Genomic DNA, 5394 nt, shown 5'->3' with positions numbered 1-5394 from the left:
GTGATAATAAAAATGATATAGAGAAAATATCAATGGACTTCAAATTTTCAACCGTGAAAAAATTATTCTCTTACTACATTTTGCACTTAGGAATAAATATCGTTTCTCTTTTATTATTTTTATATTAGTATTAAAAGCGAATACGCACTCAAAAAGCGCTTAAGACTTCATCTGCATACTGGGTCATTGCGGAACAGTAATTTTAAGTAATTTTTCACTTTCTCCATGCTGTTGTTTCAATCTTGCTTTGTTTAACGAAATTAAGATTATAAAGTAAGGTAACTAAGGTAATAAGTTAGACAAATGTGTCTGTGATGTTGCCAGTAAGGCTACGAATTATTGTACGATGTTTGTAAATATCTGTGTAGAGAAAGAATTGTGCTGCGCAATTCGAAAGATTCCTGCTGCGTAATTCGAAAGAATGTGCTTCGTAGAATAGGAATGTTTTTGTTGATATATACATTTCTTTATCTAGTAACGTGTAATCGTTAACTGCGTAGCTGCTTGTGCCACCGGCTCTTGTGTCCCCGCTTCCCTCGCCACTTTGGAAGTTGCTATGCGAAACTAAGGTACAAGGAGTCATTTAGTCGTCTCATTTCGTACCGATAACGTGGATAGCGTTGCGTCAGGTTTGTAACGTATTATAACCTATTGGTGGCGTCGGTTCTTTATTACTTTCATTAGTGTGTTTTTCGCATTATTCATTACTATATTTTTTAACTTCGTAACATATATTTTTTTTGATAGAGGTGACGCGCAAGTAAACTCAAGTACTTCAAAACAAGATTTCGCATGCGTTTCTGTAGTATTATTTAAGTATATTTAGTTGTGAACTTTCGAAATCTTGCAAATATTTTCAACTGTATTCTAGTGTATTAGTGGAGTGTATATCTCATATTCTAGTAACGAACATTCATAGTATAATTCTTGCAAATGCATTACATTCTTACATTGCATTCATGGTATTCGCAAACATTTATTCGATATCTAGAAATATCTTGTAATTTTAAATTAATATTTTTCATACGTAAAAGAAAAGTAGCACTATTTTCTAAATAAACGTTTGATAGAGAAAAGAAGAAAAACATCGAAACTATATTTCGCTTCTTTTCTACTCCCCATCCCATCCCACCCCACACCACCCATAAACAACTCTATTTTTAGGGAATATTTGTGACCGCGTGCAATGCGGTTTGTAGAGTCAGTGTTTGCTCCGCAAAAGTATTTTTCAATATTTTCCAATCACGGTCGTTTTGATTAAATCCAATTAAATAATCACACGCGAAAGTAGTAAAATTTTATCAAATAATTTTCTACGCGACATTAGAGCTCTTGTTCGCCGGTTATAATTTTTGCGGTCGTGGTAATGTGGTCTTATTTTATATTCTTTTGAACATTCTTTTTCGATACTAGAGTCAGTGCATCAAGAAGACAAAGCCTCTGCAGGAGCTCAAGAATGTAAGTAGTTTTACATATTGTATTTCAATTTGTTCTATTTATTATATTTTTTTTTTGAAATATTGTTAATTATACAATAAAACGATTGATAATTTAGAAAGCTGTAAATGTCCTTTTTAATTGAAATAAAGTCTTAAAATTTTAACATTAAGGTACAATAAAACTGTCTGATACGTATCAAAAATCAGTGAATGTTTTATTCTCAAACTTTTATATTAGAGTTTCAATTTATATATTTATTAGAGTTTAGTCTTTATTGTTGTTAAATTCCCATGCTTATTATTGTGTATTAATAATATTAATGATATTTTCTGTTTTGTTATAGACATATCACAGCTTGAACTTCTTTGTCTTCTTTGGGAATGCTCCAACGGTGGCTCAAAAGCCAAGAATGTAAGTAACTTTACATATCTTACTTGAATTATGTGTATTCTGCATATTTTGCTTTGAATACTATTGATTAAGAAATACAATTTGATTGAAAATTTCATAGATTAGGGTTTCCTAAGATTATTCTTCTATTAAAATAAAAAAAGTATTAAAGTCTTAATACCAAATTATAAAACAAATGACTAATATATTTAAAAAATCGTTAGATTTTCTATTTCTGGATTTTAAACTTTTATATTAGAATTTCAGTTTTTACACTTATGGATGTTTATTAGAATTTCAATCTTTATTATTACTAAAGTTACGAGTGTAATAAATTTCCATTTTTCACAATCTCCAACATTCCAAATAATCAGCGATCACTTATTGTGTTTTGTTTTGTAACAGATTTTTCATAACCTCCATTTCCACCATTGGATTTTCGACAGTTCCTGCCTGATGTTAGTCTTTGAAATGATATTTGCTGAGATAATGCAGTGTCGATGGGAACGTTTTCCGCTTCTCCGCTTCTAATGGTGAGTCGCATGCGTTTTTGTTCCCTTCTAATGGCGAGTCGCATGCATTTTTGTTCCTCCGGTCACTCAATCATGTCGTAGGATGAAAGGTCCGAATTGGCACGGGTGACTGGTTGTATTATGTAGAATTTTTTGCGAGCATAGTGACCGCGGGTATTTTTTATACCCACGAGTAGTAACATTTTTTTCATATCTTTATTTATTAGTTCAGGATAGGTCTTCTTGCACATCGCGATGATAATCATTAATTTTTTAATAATTAGTTTAAACATATAAATTTGAGAATATATTCGTGGTACTGACAAATATGTATAATAGTATTCGGTATAAATATTTGCAAAAGGCAAATATCTAGACGAATATACTTGTGTGACATAAATACACTTAATCTTAAGCAATGAATTTTAGTATAAATAAGAGGTACCGAAGGAAAAATCGGATGCCCTCCGATTTCGTTGGAATGAAAGATGCAATTTTTACTCAATGATAATGACGATACGTGCAATACACGATACATTCATTTTGTGACAATATTAATTATAATATATCACATTCTTTTGTTTGACTTCAGATACTATAAACGTAAGTAGAATTTAAAATATGAATTAAAATTCATTTCTTTTCCGTGCAAGAATGTGTGAAATTTTATGTGCAAGAAGAAACTTCGCGACAGGCAGATTTTTGAAACAAAGCAATAATTTTGAACACTGTTTCTGCATTTTTGGAAATGTGCTTTGACGAAGAGATTGCCGAAGATTATTTCTATCTTGGTAATGCATTTAGAGACAATTATTCTATTTCATCGAGTCTTAGTCTTTTTTCAATTAATGCTACATTTTTGATAATATTAAAATTTCAGTAATTTATTAAATTAATAAAGCAGAGTTATTATAATCCAAAACGAAGTAATAAAATGTAAAATCAAAGAACGTTAGTCCGTTAAATACAAATGAGACAAACTAATCATGCTTTTAGATTAGGATTTTCAGATTTAACAATTGCCGTGCCCATTGTCAGGATGTCATTCACGTGCTCAGGTGTTACTTGAATGGGAAAAAGACATTGGGCACGATGACTATAATTAATGCAAAAATTTCTCAGCTGCTGACCATGTGTTAGAGTATCGTGCACGACATATTTTCCACATTGTGTGTGTGTGTGTGTGGTTAGGCTGTGGAATTGCGTCGTTTTTCTCATTCGCTACAACTTAAGATACGAAAAATGTGGAGACGTAGCTACACGATTAAGCGTAACCACGCTGTTAATATTGCTGTAAATTACAATTATAATTCCAAGTTTACTTATATTTATTTTAACGATATAATTTCTTTAGATGTGTTTTATCACTTTTTGCGCAATGGTCACTAGCCTTCGTCAGTCGATTTCAGGAAAATGGTACGTAAATTAGAGTGTACATGTTGCGTGTTAAGCTCGGGTGTTGGAGGCATCTCGGGACGTTCTCTCTAGTGGAGGCTCTTGCGCCCTGGTGATATGTGTGAGAACCGTGGAGGTGAACCTCTGATCGGGTAGACGCGTTTTCGAGTGACCAACCTGCTTCAGGGAATTTCATTCGAATAATCGACGGTAAAGCTGACACGAATGGAACGTGTCATCGCGTCTGGCTTTGCTCGTCGATTTATTTAATTTCGCGGTTGTGATCGCGAGTAGTCTCTGGCTTTGCCCGTCGATTTATTTAATTTCGCTGTCGTGATCGCGAGTGGTTTTCGAAACGAACGTTAATATTGCTCGAGCATGCAGATGCGAACGGACAGCGATCGCTATATGATCGTTGTTCATTTATGTGCACTTGGATCAGCTTCCGCGATTTATCTTTTTATTTCATCTTTGTACTTTATTTTTTGGTTTGCTATTTAGAAAGTCTCGAGCTTAGATGTAAGTTTCAGCGGGCATTGCGCCCGAAGAAAGAAGAGGTTACGAGCCGAAGAGGCCCGGCAAACTGCCATAGAAGAAGGTAACTACCAATGACTCCCCATCCTCTGGACTATCCAGAGCACGGGAAGTCATTCTTGTTACTACTTTGTCATTATGCTCGCTTTTAGTATTTGTAGTAGTAGTAGTAGTAGTAGTTCTTTTTTTGATCGATGAAAGGGATGGACGTAACGAGTTAAAACACAAACTAACCGGACGAGAATGGGTGGAGACAGCTCGGGGAAACGCCGCGTCATTTTTCGTTAAATACTTGCCTAACGAATCTGCTGGCTCGTCCAGCTTTTGACGCCCTTGTTATTCATACTGTGAGCGAACAATTACCCCCGACTCCTCCATGATAACTGGCCGAAAATGAAAAAAAACGAGATAGCTCGAAGTCGGGAGAGGCAGCATCGAAAAACAGAATGATTAATCGTAGTGGGCTCGCGTACGTGTACTCTCGCTCCTTTTCCAGGCGTAAAACGCGAAATTCAACAATTCTGGAAAATGAAAAGCCTCCGGTTACGGGACGTGGAGATATTCTTTCTGGCACTTATACGCTTTCAAGTTATGACAATAAAAGGGCTAGTGATAATTGGCGAATAGTGGTACTGGAGATTCTGTTAGCGGCGAGACGCGGTCAATGATGTGATAGGTTTTAAAAAGATACGATGCGCGTACTTAAAATTTTCTGGGAGAACTTCTGAGGAATAGAATGTTGATAGATTTAGTAGTGGGTAATCTGATTATTGGTTTGCTCAGATTTTTGTACTAATGTTGAGAACTGTCGATCTTTGAAGCCGAAATAATGTTATAGGAACACTAAATTTATACTGAGGATTAACATTAGAGTAGTAATATATTTATTTTATGGAGGATTTCTTATATATTCATCGATACACACTTGCACGCGTCTCAGCACTTCCTTCTAGCACTTCCGACTGTTAACCGACTGAACAGTTTACATTGATCTGCTTTCGAGACACCGCCCACACACATACCTCCACGCACTGATACCCACATACAAGTATCTCTACTACGCACTTAACCCAGCCACAGACAAGTATCTCTACTACGCACTTAACCCAGTCCAGCACAGAAA

The 5394-nt window shown here is 35.0% G+C and overlaps 1 long non-coding RNA gene across 1 annotated transcript; it reads left to right on the top strand.

Moving 5' to 3' along the window:
- Positions 1-428: 428 nt before the first annotated feature.
- On the top strand, positions 429-3982 carry LOC105680905. The gene is made up of 5 exons (XR_004461904.1): positions 429-629; positions 1414-1458; positions 1784-1851; positions 2236-2363; positions 3794-3982. It is a non-coding gene; the product is annotated as an uncharacterized LOC105680905 (long non-coding RNA).
- Positions 3983-5394: the final 1412 nt, after the last annotated feature.

Source organism: Bombus impatiens, unplaced genomic scaffold (genome assembly GCF_000188095.3).
Source record: "Bombus impatiens unplaced genomic scaffold, BIMP_2.2 scf_0425, whole genome shotgun sequence".
Lineage (NCBI taxonomy): Eukaryota > Metazoa > Arthropoda > Insecta > Hymenoptera > Apidae > Bombus > Bombus impatiens.
The sequence above is the reverse complement of the archived record's forward strand: the minus strand, read 5'-3'. Positions and strand labels throughout refer to the sequence as shown.